Source organism: Spermophilus citellus (genome assembly GCF_964194105.1).
Source record: "Spermophilus citellus genome assembly, chromosome: 2".
NCBI classification, from domain to species: domain Eukaryota; kingdom Metazoa; phylum Chordata; class Mammalia; order Rodentia; family Sciuridae; genus Spermophilus; species Spermophilus citellus.
Genome location: NC_138183.1, coordinates 87844064 through 87860370, shown reverse-complemented (window position 1 = coordinate 87860370; position 16307 = coordinate 87844064). Strand labels below are relative to the sequence as shown.

Sequence of the window (16307 nt, the reverse complement as noted above, 5' to 3'; positions counted from 1 at the left end):
ATTGCTAAAGTGTTATTGGTTGCCTCTAGGAGAGTGATAATCTAGGAGGTGACTTTCTTCTGCTCATCAATGCTTTTTAGTAATTTTTGGAGTTTCTGGAAGGTGACATAGTGGTTACATAATGAGAAAATAAAGCAAATAAAAATCCCAAAACTCTGCAGCAGGGACAAGTACAATTGAAGCTGATGCTGATGTGTCTGCCATCCCCAGGTAACAGTAACTATGAGGAGAAAGGAGGTTCCACCAGGTTTATAAGCAATTACTATTGTTCCATGAGACACACAGAAGAGACATTTTTAAAAGACTAGTGCATCACTATTAACATGTGTGTCCCGACAAAGGGAAGAATTGGCTTAACAGGTGAAAATGGTGGAGGGAGGGGACACTGGAAAGGTAAGAACAGGGTAAATCTGTTTGACCATAGCCATGGAACACCAGGAAGAGAAAGCAGAGGGAGGAGAAGGTTCATATTGGATAGGCAGGAAGGACACCACAGTGGGTGGACAAAAAGGAAAGGAACTCACCATGGCGGAACCACAGCAAGGAGCTGTCAGAGACTTCAGTGATGGGATGGGAGCAACTGTGCAGGGTACGAAAGGCTCTGCCTGTTAGGAGGTTGAGAGGCCTGCAGTGGACCCACTGCTGTGTGCTGTGTGTTCCATATTCCTGCTGTGTGCTGGGGAGGGAGGCAGGTGGGATCAAGAGTACAGCATACTTGAGGGATCAAGATAGCACCTTACAAGCTCAAATGCCTTCACATGTTCACATTCAGTCTTTCTAGAGTTTCAATGATGCCATATTAAGCCACCTTTGGTTAGGGCTGTACACTGTAAGCAACCTTTAAAGACCTCTATCTCCTCCCTTTCACATATGCATGCCCTGTTTCATCCAGGACACAAGCATACATGCATACTCAATATGCACAAACACAATGTGCACAAACACACACGCACACACACACACACACACACACAAATATTTACAGAGACAGTGCTAAAGTGTAGCTTGGGGAGTTAGTTTTAGTTTAATTCCATCTATGCTTTGACATGAGCACTTTCTCAGGCACATGGAAATGCAGCATCAAACCTCCACTTAACCCAACAGCATTGCTCTCTCAAGATCCTCCCATCATGGAACTTCTGGGGTCTCTACTGTGCTTTCACTTGCCCAGAAGTAGGGTTTCAAATATTTTCAACTCATTTTGTTTTACCCACCCAGGGGGAAAAGCATGGCTTTTCTGCCATGTTTAATTATACCAGCCCACACCACTGCTATGGCAGACAAGAAGGATCTTCATTGTGTGTCAGTAATTGCCAGTTACCAAGTCTCATGTGATTAATTTCATCCCTCTTCTCTACTAAAATCCAAATTTCTTCCATAATGAGAGAAACACTCCACCAATAAAACATGAGCATGTTGCTATATATACTGTTGGAAAACCTGCTCCACTTTACATGTGAATTTATTCAAATTAATGACTCCTTAAAGTGACATTTTCTACCAGAACAATTCCCACTCTCAATATTTTCTTCATTTGAAATACTGAAAAGCTCTAAAGTGGCACTTTCAGTTTTCAAATGTCTTGCCATTCTCATCTAAAATTTTCCACTACAGAAATTCCCTTGGATCCCGTAGCCAAGCAACTTTTGGGTGAGCACAAAAACATTCCTGTTGCAGAGTGGTGCCTAGGAACTGATTTTATTTTTCCTCTACACAGACACAGCTCACTTCAGAGCTAATCCTCCAGCTGTCCTTTGGGTGGATGGGGTCACATGTGTTTCCAGAATACTGCTGGGTTAATCTGGGCATTAATACTCTGCCCAGCTGTCTTTGAGAAACTTGAAGTTCTGGGATGAATGAAAAGAACTTGTCTGACAAATCGGTGGCCATGACCTCAGAGAACCATGGTAGCAGCAAGAATTCTGCCACCAAGGGCACCTTATGAAACAAGGCACCAGAACCTTCCCATGACCTAAGAGATATGTGGCTTCCAAAGGTCAGGGTTAAGACCATTCTACTTCTACAATTTTGATTTTTTAAAAAAATTCCTAATTAGACAACTCTTTTAATAGCACCTGGGCTGCCAATCTTGACCTGTTTATGAATCCAGTTCTAAAATGCATATGATTTGAAACTCCTCCAAAAAAGAATCTGAGCCATCACACAGAGATGGGGAAGGCGACATCAAAAGTAAGCAGGGATATCCAAGGCTCCGACACTCTGTATTTAATGCTCAGAAAAACAATAGCCACTCTCTTGGTCATTCCAACACCTAACCATTTTTTTTGCCATTGATTTCTTGGGTGATGTTGACATGCCATTTAAACCTTCCCATATTTCATTTTTTTCATATTTGAAATAAATAAGTCATAGTTTTTTCACTCAATATCTTCGAGTCAAAGACAGGACTGGACGGTAGAAGCCCATGGGCCACATTCCTGCTATGTTGTTAGTGGTCTGTCTTGATGATGGTCCTGCCAACAAGTCTTGAATCCATTTCCTTCTCCTAGGCTCACTCTTTCAGCCCTTCAGACTTTGTCTATTTGTTTTTGGGGTTGTTTCAGTTGTCCCTGGGTGGTCTCTATGCCTCCAACTCAATGGTTATTAGCAAGAAAGCCATTTTGCTCCCCAGGGAACATCTGGCTAAATATATGGAGATATTTCAGATTGTTAAGACTTGCGGGGTGCTATAGGCATCTACTAGGTAGAAGCCAGGGATGCTGCTAAACACCCTACAACACACAGTGTGCCAACAAAGAAATGTCAGTTCAAGGGGTCAATAATACTGAAGTTAAAAATTCAGCTCCAGTCATATTCGCCTGAATCTGTTCTCCACATACCACCAAATTCGCCTGAATCCATTTTTCACATACCACCAGAGAGATACAAAAAACAATTCCAGTGACATCATCTCCATACTTGAAACCCTTCAATGCTTCCCAGTTGCTCTCAGGTTAAATAAAGTCTAAATACTTCAGCAAGTCATAGAAGACCCATTCTGATCTGGCCCTTTCCTAGCTTTCTACCTCACCCTCAGCATTTTCCTGTGTACTCTTTCCTCCAACCACACATGCATTGCTGCGGCTGGAGCAGACCACTCACATCTCTGTCTTTCTATCAATCTTGTCTTGTTCATTCCACTGCTCACTGATTTTACGGCAGACACTCCATGGTGACTAAGGGACAAGTCACTCTCCCAACAGCTTGAAGCACTGAGATCCTAGAAGCAGGCAGAAAAGTGAGCACACAGTTCAGTCAGCAGAGGCCTGACTTACTCAGCACCTCTGTGATCCACTGTCTTCTCCCCAACCTGCTGTGAGCCTCCAGGGAAGAAGGAACACCTTCATCTGCATAGTTCATAGCAATGTGCCCAGGTAAATGTGGTTGACCGGTTATGTGAGTGGCATTTGTTATAGGTGTATTAAGGAATAAATGAATTTCTATCCTTTTTAAACTTTCTTCTTGCTCACACATAAAAACATCCTGAAATAGCAGAATGGAAGGATGAAACAGAATTCATCATACTGTTCATGCACAAACAGCCAGAAACAGGACTCATCCACAAAGGTGGAAGACCATCTCAGTTTAGAGCTGTATTCTCTGCCTCTCTTCTCTTTACAAATCAGGAAGACATAAACCTGTAAAACCAGTATTCATCTTGAGGATTGTCTGAATACCATTGCCTGATAAAGACAACAGACATGTATGGAATAGAAATTTGACTGGTAGTCACAACAGAATGGTATTGAGAACACAAATCTTCATGTACTCTAGGAATCCTGCTTTGAAATTTGTGGTGACTAGGATGACTCTGCTCTTACTCTACACTGGGAGGATCATTTCACTGTTTGAATAATTAACAATATTTTTGTTTCTACTTGTCTTCCTTTTAAATTTATTCTACCATTCTAGAAGGTTTTTACCTGAGCTTTAAAATCCATGACGATGTCCTTTAAGGGGACAAACCTCCTAGAGGAAAAAATTTTACTAGATATTGACAGAGCTCTTATGAACTTCTAAGAGAGAGACATCAACTTGGCTTCACAGCTGGTAAAAAAAAATTAAGATGAATCTTTCAAACAGGGAAAATTGAAAAGACAGTTAATGGATTCCTACTCCATATGATGAAATTTTGCATTTGTATTGCACTTACCTATAATTGTTTGTCTTCTGTGCATCCTTTTGTTATGTGAAAGAAAAGGCTAGTATTTAGCATTAAAATATCTCTATAGAAAATGGAGCCAAATGGAAGCTTCTAATGGAATGGGATGACAGGTTCAGAGTAAAGCTTACCCAGCCTCCTCTTCATGTCCTAGGGGAACTTCAGAAATGGCCTAGAGTTTTGTATTCCCCTTGCCAACCATTCAACCTGTCTGGTGTAACAACTTTTATTTCTATTTATTCTCTCTCTCTCTCTCTCTCTCTCTCTCTCTCTCTCTCTCTCTCTCTCTTGTTACTGGGGATTGAACTCAGGGGTGCTCAACCACTGAGCCACATCCCCAGCCCATTTTTAGATTTCATTCAGAGACAGGGTCTCACTGAGTTGCTCAGGGCCTCACTAAATTGCTAAGGCTGGCTTTGAACTCACAATCCTCCTGCCTCAGCCTCCCCACTGCTGGGATTAGAGGTGTGTGCCACCACACCTGGCTATTCTCCATTTTTGCAGATAATGTGGAGTCACAATTTCATGCATACGCTATTCTTTCTCCCATTATTTACTGCATTAGTCATGTCCTCTCTCATTCTACCTTGAAATAATCATAAACCTTAAAAAAAGTGATTTTTCCCTCAAAGCAATATTTCAGGAATATGGGATGAAGCCCATAAAATCATCAGTAACCAGAAATGAAAAGAAGTGAAAAACACAAAACATTTTCTTTCATTTGCAAAACACACATACACAAAGAGAAAGAGAGAGAGAAAAGCAACATGGATCCAGAGACTCATGGTTAAGAAAAGTATTTTACTGTGGAACTTACAGCATTAGTTGGAAGGACAGATTAAAAAGGCCATTATAGCCAGCCTGTTCTCATAATCACCATATCTTGTGGCCCAGCTGGATACAGAAGGCATCTTCTGAGATCCCATTCTCCATATGTTTCACGCTTTCTCTCTACCATGGTATTTTTGGTATCTAGTTCCTCAGTTCCCCTTCTAACCATCAAAGCATTCTCTCAGAAAGATATTTAGTAAAATTCTTCACATTTCAGTGTGAGTTGGTTACTTCTGCCTCTCTCAAGTGTATTTGTTTTCCAAGGCAAACTCTTACTAAGAACTCAAAAAGCTTTTGTGGAAGGAATTCTTGATTTGAGACTGGGGTAAAGGTGATATTTCAGGGACAAGGAGTCCTGCCCTCTTACATTTCCAAGTATCTACATTTTTAATGATAAAACAAAAAAATACTGTATTAAAGTTAAGGAAAAGCGTACTATATTTGTATTCAGGAAGGTGAGCCTCAGGGTTATACACAATTACATATAAGAGGAAAGGAGGGGTAAGAGAAAAATAATACAAGTGGAAGAAATGATTTACAGTAGAGGGGGTAGAGAGAGAAAAGGGGAGGGGAGGGGAGGGGCAGGGGGATAGTAGAGAATAGGATAGACAGCAGAATACATCAGTCACTAGAACGGCAATATGTAAATCAATGGAAGTGTAACTGATGTGATACAGCAATCGGTATACGGGGTAAAAATGGGAGTTCATAACCCACTTGAATCAAACTGTGAAATATGATATATTAAGAACTATGTAATGTTTTGAACGACCAACAATAAAAAAAGAAAAAAAAAACAGAAAAACTTATTTTGTGTGCATTTGTTTTTGGTTTACTTTGAGGTTAGTAAGAATCTGAGATTTGCCTTACCATGTACGGTGAGATTTTTCCCTTTCTCTCATGAAGGAGAAGGAAGAAAAAGAGGAGCAATAGAAGGGTCAGGAGGAAAGGGAAGAGAATGAGTCTATCAGCACACATATTATCATCTTAAAAAATATAATGGTTTGGGGGTTAAAGTAGGCACCATGTATTTAGTCTGTATCAAAACTATTAGACAAGGTGCTTGTGGAAAAGAGACTAGGAAAATACTGAGGCAAAAAGAGGATGAGCAGCACAGAGATACTTGTGGAGAATTCTTTATAACCACCAACTGAACTGTGATGGAGTAGAAAACATCACCTTTCAAGAGGACTTTCTACAATAATGGAAATGTTCTCAGCCTCAGATTCCAGTATGGCAGCCATCAACCACACGTGGCCACTAGGAACTGAAAATCGGGTAGTGTGATTGAGGAATTGGAATTTTAACTTTAATGGATTTAAACTTGATTTTAAATAGCCTCCATGGCTAGTGGGTACCACATTGTACAGTTTAGGTCCAACACCATTACTGTTTTCCCATGCAATCTTAGAAATACTTGTACCAGTAAAACTTCCAAGAAAAATGGATAGAACTCCCAATATCACACAGACTTCTGACTGAAAAAGAATGTATTTACTAAAACATAGTGTATGACTCACTGAGGCCCCTGACTCAACCCATTTCCCAGCATACATAAAATTGGTGCTTCTTCATTCTTCCAAAGCAGATCTCTAGAATGAAGTGGCTGACTTACCTTCACCCAGGGGAAGTTCCTCTTCCTGCTCAATGGGAGAAGGAAGAAGGGGCTGCAGGGGCTCCATGTTAATGATGAGCTGTTTGTTCAAGGAGTGGGAACTGCGACTCTGAGTAATGCTGACTCTGAGAACAGACAAAAGCCAAACCGAGTTGATGTCCTTTGTGAGTGCTGACCCCTTCTCTCTCAGGGCTACCCAAGCTGGGAAGTGCCTCTAGACACACACAATGGATTAAGCTAGAAATAAAGGTGACATAAAACTCAAGACCCACCACCCTTCTTGCCCTTAAGATCCTGACAAACATCTATGTGTTCCAATGCAACCCAGGAAAAGAAAATGTAGTTCCCCAGATGCCATCAGACCTGGGAATGTCAGATGAAGATGTGAACATTTTAAGAAGATACAGGAAACATAGGTGTCAGCTATCACTGAACTAGATATGCAGAAAGGTGAATGAAGGGTGTGGCTCAGAGGAATAGAACAAGCACCAAAAGACCCTGCCAGATGGATGGCACAGATGTGCTACAGCTACAAGCTATCTTTCTGTAGCTGGATGTCCAGTGATTAATATTCCCATTCACCCTTCTCACCAGCCAGCTATGAAATCCAGGTCTGTTCCTCCTTTGGGAAGGAACATTCACACCAGTGGCTATGGCAACAGCAGATGGCAAGGAAACTGTTTAGGTGTCCATCAAAACTATTGCCTGACAGCTGGGGAGCCTGTTTGCACTGCCTACTGCAAGGAGACCAGCTGTCTGTCCTGCCAGACAAGGAGGTGGGGACCTGCAGGTGGATGACTGGCACCCTTCCCCTCCCGTTTCCTGTCAAAACCAAAACCAACAATTCCTTCTAAGATGTTGTCAAATGTCTCCTGCCCTTTGAAGCCTTCCTGGATGGCTCCTGACAACAGAGACAAAGACTCACTCTCTCCCTCCCTCCCTCTATCACTTTCTCATACTGCTCTCTGTTCTTTCACAGCTATCTGCATGTCACCTCTGTCTCTGTGCAGTCATTGGTGTACTGAGCATTCCCTGCCTCAATAAGCACCGTAAGGGCAGAGAGGGCTGACCTGGCCATCTCTGTCTGCCCTAAGGTGTCTTGTTTGTCATTGTGTTAAGGGTGCTCAGGTTTAAAGCCAAAGTAAACCAAGTGTAATCCTGGTTTGGCATGTTGTCATTTCAGACTGGCATAGGTGCTCCTAGGCCTGGTGGAGGGACTGCCTTCTAGCCTGAGCTAGACCTGGGATGAAGAGGGGAGGAACAGGATGTCTTTTAACATCTTGAATTAACAGATGGAACTAACTGGAAGAAATTTATAGGGACTTGCTTAATCACGTAGTCCTTTGCTTACCTCATTCCTCAGCCACTTACAATATAGCTAACGGGTATGAAGGTCTGCCTTGTACTGGCAGGGGTATAGCTCCCCTGCCGCCTTAAGCAACTCACTGTCCAGAACCAGGATTTTCAAACTTTCTTCTCTGAGAACTGCATTATGAAATGCAGGAAGGCCCACAAGGAAAATAAGTGTTTTATGAGTGTTTACCCACAGCTATGTGTGATTTGCGGTTTTTTTTTTTAATCTATTTTATTTTGTTTGAAATACTGGCCTTGACCATTATTTCACTTCATGAGTCATTGATGTGCTATAGACACCATTGGAAAAACACACATCTCATGAAGGAGACTGATGACCCAGGGTCCCAGTGGAGTACTAAGGAGGGGCACCAGATCCTGGTGAGTAAGGGGAGAGCCAGGGAGGACCTTGCAGGGGAACTGATGCCTGAGGCAAGTCCTAGTGAGTATGGTAGAGTTTACAAGGAAAAAAATAGGGAGAGAGAAATTCTTACAAAGAGAAGAAAGAGAGGGAAAAAGAGGGAGGGAGCAAGATAAGAGAGGAAGGAAAGAAGGAAGAAGGAAAAGGAGGGAGGAGGGAGGAGATTCCTTCTTTATTGTCAATGGTTCTCAGTTTTTGAGTTTTCATGGAATTTCTTCTGTCCCTGTGGTCATTAATGACTGTGATTCTGTCTATCCTAGTGCAACATATTGCTATTCTTTGCATGGATTTTCTAGCTTTCTGACTTCTGAGATGTCCATTGTTTTAATCAGCTTTTTGGCTGCTATTACAAAAAGACCTGACAAGAATAATTTTAAAAAGGAAAACTTATTCTGGGGCTCATGGTTTCAGAGATCTCAGTTCATAGATGGCCAACTCCATAACTCCTGAGATGAGGCAGAACATCATGGGGAAGGGTATAGAGGAGGAAAATAGCTGGGAACATAGCCTCAGGAAGCAGAGAGAGAAAGAAAATACCCCCCTCATGGACAAAATAAATCCCCTAAAGGCAAAATCCTCAGAGACATATCTCCTTTAGCCACATCCAGCCTGCTTTCGGTTACCACTCAATTAATCCCTATTGGGGATTAATTCATTAATTAGGTTAAACCTCTTACAACCCAATCATTTCATCTCTAAACTTTCTTGCATTGTTTCACACATGAGCTTTTGGGGGACACCTCACATCTAAACCCTAACACCCATATATTAATTTCTTGCACAAAACAACCCTGATTTGTTCTGCCCCATGACTGACCATGCCAACCACTTAAGCTGGCAACTCTTCTTATCTCCGAAAAATCACTGTTTATGCTACAATGATGGGCCCTTAGCAAGTCTTTATGAAGAGTCTTTAACTGCCCATCAGTCCTCCTCCCAACATTCTCTGGCTGAAGACTGCAAGCATCCTCCTGCCTCAACCAATATTGCAATGACCAGCAAATGGCTGGTTTTGGGACAGATTTACTTTCAAGACGTGGGTCATCCTTAACACTGAATGGTCAGGAAGATGCTGGCTCAGCCCCTACACTCACAGGCCCCAGGCGCTCCACTATAGTAAGGCCCATAGCTACTACAAGGGCTTAGAGATCTGCCCAGGGTTGACCAGATGGTACTTGTAGGGAATTACAACCCTGAGACTCTCCAGTAACAGAATACGGAGAGGAACATTATTTAGACTCAGATAAACACAAAGGTGGCTATGACTAGGGATTTCCCTGGAGCACAAATAATCCAGGGCTTCAAACCATGATATTATGACAGGTTGGGGGACAGAGCAAGCAAAATGAGGAAACAAATCCAAGTTTCCTACCTTTCCCCACTGCTATGGTCTGAATGCTTATGTCCCCTTAAAATTCATTTGTTGAAATAACCTCCAATGTGATGGTACCAAGAGGTAGGGCCTTAAAAGAAGTCTGAGGGAGCTTATTTTTGCCTTCTACCATGTGAGGACACAGCAAGAAGGCACCATCTGTGAGAAAACAGACCCTCACAAGACATCTATTCTGCCAGTGCCTTGATCATAGGCTTCCCAGCCAATGGTATTTTGTTATAGAGAAATATAGAAAGAAAGAAATTATAAAAAATAGAGAAATATTTTTTCTTCTTTATAAACCACCCAGCCTATGATATTTTGTTATAGCAGCTCAAATGCACTAGTATACCTACCCACCTCCTTTAGTCTAAAATTTCCTTTTTTCACCTCATTTTCCCTTTGCAGATTTGTGTGTGTGTGTATATGTGTGTGTGTGTGTGTGTGTGTGTGTGTGTGTGTGTGTTAAAACATTAGGTTTATTTGCTCAAAATTCTGGAGTTTGGAAATAGAAAATCCAAGAATTTTCAGGACCGTATTCCCTCTAAAGCCTACGGGAGAGGATCATTCCTTGCCTCTTCCAACTTCTGGGAGCCTTAGATATTCCTTGGCTTGTGGCAGCATTAACTCTAATCTTCTTTGCAAACTTTTAAAGGTGCCAAGGCTTCTTTATTGTGAGAGCTCAAGAGCACAGTTGTTCTATGATAATATAATACCAGAATCTGAACGGCCCTTTTTTTTTTTTAGCTAAGAAAGTGATTTGTATACACTTGTTCTCATCATTTTCTTTCTCGGTATACTTGTAAAATAGGTAAGGTAAATACCATATTTACAGATGACGATGAGGTTATATAACTTAACTAAAGACACAGGGCCTCCATGATTCAAACAAGGCCCCACTGCTAACGTCCCACCTCTCAACACCAGTGCACCAGAACCACAGCTCTATAACATGAATCCTTGGAGACACCCAGTGTTACATTTTAGAGATGAGATATCCCCCAAAATCTCATGTGTGAGACAATGAAAGAATGTTCAGAGGTGAGATGATGAGATTATGAGAGCTGTAACCTGATGAGTGGATTAATCTACTTGAATGGATTGACTGGGTGGTAACTATAAGCAGATGGAGTGGACTGGAGGAAGTGGGTCACTGGGAGCATGACTTTGGGGTTTATATTTTTTTGTCCCTGGTGAACAGAGCTGTCCCTCTTCCTGGTTGCCATGCCCAAAGCTGCTTTCCTCCATGGCACCCTTCGCCTCACCTCCGGCCCAGAGCTGTGGAGTCAGCAGCCCAGGGTCAGAACCTAAGAAACCATGAGCCAAAGTGAACTTTTCCTCCTCTAAGCTGTTCTTGCTGGGTCTCTTGGTCATAGTGGTGTAAAGCTGACTAAAACACCAAGCCTTGTCATGAGGTAACTGGTTCTATGACTGGGTCTCCCCAGGCCAGGCCAAGACACAGTTCAGGTAACTCCATTCTCAGAATCCACCCGTCCATCAGCTGACTATGAAAAAGGCCTGACCCACTTTGTAGCCCATTCAGGTGTAAAAAAGTCTCCTAGAAGACTGCCACAAAGAACGCTATTAAAGGTGAAAGGTTTCCTTTGGGAACTGCAAGTTGATTCTAATGCTGGAAAACATGATTTGTATTAAACTTACCTCCTGGTTTTTCTCAAATATGCTTTTAAGATAGGCATGAAAAAATACCATGTTTACAGATAAGGAAACCAGGGTTATGTAACACTTACATGGATAAACTCAGGACCCAAAAATGGTGGCATAAAATAGAGAGGTAGAATGAAGCTGCAGAAGTTCTTTCACCACTTCTTGGAATGCTGGCCTTGCTAGCAAGCCTCCAAAAACTTCATCCACAGGAATACTAATGCAAATGTATCTTTCAGATCCTACCTTCCCATTTTTGGATAAGAGATGATAACACTATCAAAACATACAATTGTGTGGTTTTATAACTTCAAAATACTTGATTTATAATCCTCCCAACAAAATCTAGAAAAAGCAATACATAAATCTCATTTTATACCTGGGCAAACTGATGATTTGGGAAGCTGAGTGACTTACCCAAGGCTATAAGCTGGTAAGCAATACAGCCAAGACTAATGTGCTTGATTCAGATATAAATGCTGCCTGTGAGAAGCCTGGTGGTGGCTGTCATGCCCAGGTGACTGGCACAGTCAGCCCTGTGCTCAGTGAGCTTCAGCCTGTGTCAGATCAGGAGAGTGATTCTACCCAGTAACCATCCCAGGAGAGTTTTGCTTGTGGATCTTCTCATCAATAAATGATCAGTGACCTAACATCAGAGTTAACTTCAGCTCCTTTTTTTGAAGAACAAGAAAAATTCCAAGACATTATTCTCAGTCTGTTTCTGTCTTTCTGTACACACACCTCAGAAGTAGGAGTCCATGAACCTGTCATTGTTTGACGAGTAGAATCTCAGGGGTGAGGAAAGATGCTTAATTAAAGCCTTATCATCACCATTCTATACTAACAGTCATCTCTGGATGCCCACCATCAGAGAAGAGCTCATTATTTGACAGCCATAACAAAGAAGCTGAAATAATTTGAAAATAAAATAATTGTCTAAGACAAACAATTTTCTACCATGCAGCTGGCTACTTGCTGGGAAAGAGAATTTGCCAACAGGAAAGTATCACATATCATCACTGCTCTGACCACAATGCTGCCTCTGGAGAGGTGAAGTTTGACAGTGCAGCATCTTAGACAGACTTCAGATCTAAAATAAAAAATAATGGGGCTGAGAATACAGTTCATCCACAAAAGAAAATAACAGGGGTGCTACTGTTACCCTCGAAGTTCATGAATTCATTCAACAAACAAGTGCTGCATTCTACTATACACCAAGCACTGGGTTAAGAAATGGAGAATATGGAGAGGACAAAGAGGGACAGAGCTTTTGCCTCCCAGAGCTTGCTTTGTTTAAAACCATTACATTAACCAAATTCTTCCCTGTACTGTCAGAGATTTAAGGGATTCTGACAAAGAACCAAGGACAAGAGAGGCTTCCTGAGGATATGAACTTAGTAGTCTTTCACATACAGATGAAAGAGGGTGGTAGAAGACAAAGAAAGAGCATGAAAATCAGGCCTCAAAAGCCTGTGAGTCCTTGTTTGTAGTAATATCTTGGGGGATTTTAAAAGATTTCAGAAAAGAGAAATGGAATTGATTGATGCCTCAGGATGTATTCATTTTTAGCCCCTTTTTGGTGGTTCAGTGCCCTCCAAGAAAAGCTTTCCCTCTGGCCAAGCTGCTCCCTTCACCCTAATACCACCGGAGACAACAGCTACTCAAAGTGTGGTCCATGGACCAGCCAAATGGCCATCACCTGGGAGCTTGTTAGTAATGCAGACTATTGAACATCATTTGGCCTTTTGAATCAGAATCTGATTTTAAAAGGATCCCCAGGTGATCCTGTGCAAGTTAAGGCTTGAGAAGCCCTGAGCTAGGAAGTCTTGATTTCCTTAAATTATGAAAACCTCAATTTATAAGAGAAGTATTTCAAAATATTCTTTTTTGATCTCATTGACCTCCCATGGATGGTAACTCTGAGACTCTTGGAAAGTTTTATGATGAGGAATATGTCTCTCTGAAAGTTTGTGTTCAAAAAGTTTCCTGGTGTTTTTTGTTATTGTTGTTGTTGTTGTTGTTTGTTTGTTTGTTTTACCAACAAAAGAACTCCCCAGCATCAAGTTTATTTATTTATTTTTTAAAAAGATCAAATACTCAGACTTCAAGCTGGAAGAAGTAAACCAAAGCAGAGCCCCTTGGAAGTAGTTCTGCCTCTATTACTACCTTCTAAGAGGACAACAAAGGTGGCAAGCACCAGAGAGAAAAGAGCTCAGATCTCACGAGCAAGACACTGGAACTTTAGACCTGCATCTGTGGCACCAAATATGACTTGGATAAATCATTTCACTTGTCCAAGTCTGTCAATGAGCGGAAGCAATAAAACTAGGTGAGGTCTGAAATTATTTCCAAGGCAAAGATTCTGGATAAGTTCAAATGATGTGTTTTATCAATGCTGCTGCTTCTTTTCTACACTGTGCTGAATGATCACAGTTTAGGGCAGGGGAGGAACTCATTGATGGGTGGGCCATCAGATGTTCAGGTATTACAATGAGGTGTCCCCAGCCAAGTTGTTCCACCTTCCCCAGCCCCTCAGTTTTCTCCTGCCTCTTAAAGCACGAAGTACTGGTTTTGTAGATGCATGTGACAGCTCTCCACCAGGCCACTGCAAGCAGGGTTCAATTATAATCTGTATACATCTGCATAGGATCTCCTGTAGGCTGTGGTTCTGTGCCCCTCTTTGGGAGAGGAGAGAAGTGCCATTTAGGTACCCTTGCCAGACTGGCCTACCCTCATTTCTGTGGGACTGCAGCCTCTTCCTGCCCACAACCCTGAGGGACAAGAAGTGGCACCCAGCTTACATGGCACCCTGGAAATGGCAGAGACTCAGCAATCCTGGGCATAAAGGAAACACCTCTGGGTTCCAAAGATGGAGAAAGAAGGACAGGTGCCAACCAGCATGTGGGGAATTCACTAAGGAATTTGGCTCACGATGGTCTTGCCTTAAAAGGGGGGGAAGCACCATGATATGAATGTTTAGCTTTAAGATATTTAACATGTTTGAGGTTGAACATGTTCAATAGGTTGTGTAAATTGTGGTGGTGCAAATTTCAGTTTGGTCAAAACAATATTTAATTCTTAAAAATTATCCTAGATAGTCACCTTAATGAAGATGTGCACCCTCAAACTGATAACAACTAGACCCTCCTTCCTGTAGGTGGCCCTTGAGAGTAAAGGGCTCATCTGAGCCTCTTCCCTCATGTGAAATAGTCGAAAGGAGTCCAGCCAATGGGAACTGACCACATCTGATGAGGGAGACAGCAAATTAGGCAGTTCTAACAGGACAGAACACCAGAGCTTGGCCAAGAGATAGCAGGCATCCTGCTTGCTCACATGATACTCCATACCTAATTAACATCTCTTCCCAAAGTAAGTGACTCAAAAAGGAATCCAGCTGCACTCATGCCACAACCCAGCCAAATCTGTCAAAGGGAGATTTCTAGGGATGTGAAAGAGTTTAAAATTAATTAATTTAATTTTTTAAATTACACACAGGGTATTATCAAGAATTTGAAAAAATCAGAATTTGCTTTTCCTTTTTTTTCTTTCAGTGTTAAGCAGGTGCTCTACCACTGAGATACCTTCACAGTCCATGGAAAAAACAGCTTTTAAATCCCTCTGTCCATCCCTGAAGCCACCTGAACCAGAGGGGACCAACCCACTCACCTGTGTACCTCTGGAGGCTCCCTCTGGATTTTGGAGCTCGCCTCCACCACCTCTTTGGCAACTTTACCACTGTGAAAGACAAAAATACAGGTATGTGCAGATGCTCAGAGGAAGAGAGAACACATATTACTTTTTTTTAAAATTTCACAGTGGTCTGAGACAACTCTAAGTATTCGCTCCTTCTCTTATTCTACAAAGGGAACCTAGTATGGAGGTCAAGGGTCTTTTGGGAGCATAAGAGCTCAATGAAGTGGAAATGAATGGAAGATCATAAATCTAATTGGACTTATTTTTGAGCAAATCATGCAAATGTAAATAGCCATCCCCACTCCAACCCCAACAACTGCAATGGGATCAATGATACCCACCTATATCGAAATCTACTTCCTTTAAAAAATATCTTGCTGCTTGACACTGTCTTGATCTGACTGGATTTTGCATACCTTTAAGAAAAAGCAAGGCAGAGTGGGTAATGACATTGAAAAATCCAAGTAGGACATTACTGTAGAACTGTGGTAATCAGATATTTTGACAGCAAGAAACACATTTTATATTGTGACTCAGCATGCACAAATAGGAACTGAAAGAAAAGTTTTACAAAAAAAAATAATTTTTCTTGTATTAAATCTGATGCCATCACTGATATCCTCCAATGCCATTTCCTTTCATTCTTTTTGAACTCTGGTCATGGCCCATATGTTTGATTTTATAATCCCTTAGTAGCTAATGGCCTACAAAACGAACTAGGCAATATTGATGATCAAAAGGGATTCTGTGTCAATATTGTAACAGAAAACAGCTTTCTGGCAACAAAGACCATTCTGTGCTACAAAGAACTCTCTGCACACTGCCCAGGCAGGAACAAGGGGCCATGTCACCACAAGCATGGTCACTGGCTTCTGTTTCACCATGACCCAGTGCCCTTTCAAAGACTCCACTCCAGCAGATGACTAAGATACACGAGGGACAAGAAGCCCAGACAAGCACTGACTCAGCACCTCTGAGCCACACTCATAAAAAAGAACAGAACAACACTCAAAAACAGCCAAGAACATGGACTGCCCTGAGACTGAACATAGGGCCCTAAAATTCCCCTGACAGCTGGGGATACCTCTGCAGAGGTCCTTTAAGCCTTATGTAATTAATCCAAAAGGTCTCCCAGAGTTTGGGATGATTTAAAATATCAATAGTCACAAAAAATCTCTAAAACACATAAAAAACAAAT

The 16307-nt window shown here is 41.7% G+C and overlaps 1 pseudogene across 1 annotated transcript in view; it reads right to left on the bottom strand.

Moving 5' to 3' along the window:
- Positions 1–3188: 3188 nt before the first annotated feature.
- Positions 3189–16307, bottom strand: part of LOC308641547 (FERM domain-containing protein 3-like) — a 195804-nt pseudogene continuing 182685 nt past the window's right edge. The window contains exons 9-12 of the transcript in view: positions 15451–15525; positions 15083–15151; positions 6609–6733; positions 3189–3220 (exon numbers count right to left, since the gene is read on the bottom strand). The product of the transcript in view is annotated as an FERM domain-containing protein 3-like (transcript). The remainder of the gene's footprint in view (positions 3221–6608; positions 6734–15082; positions 15152–15450; positions 15526–16307) is intronic.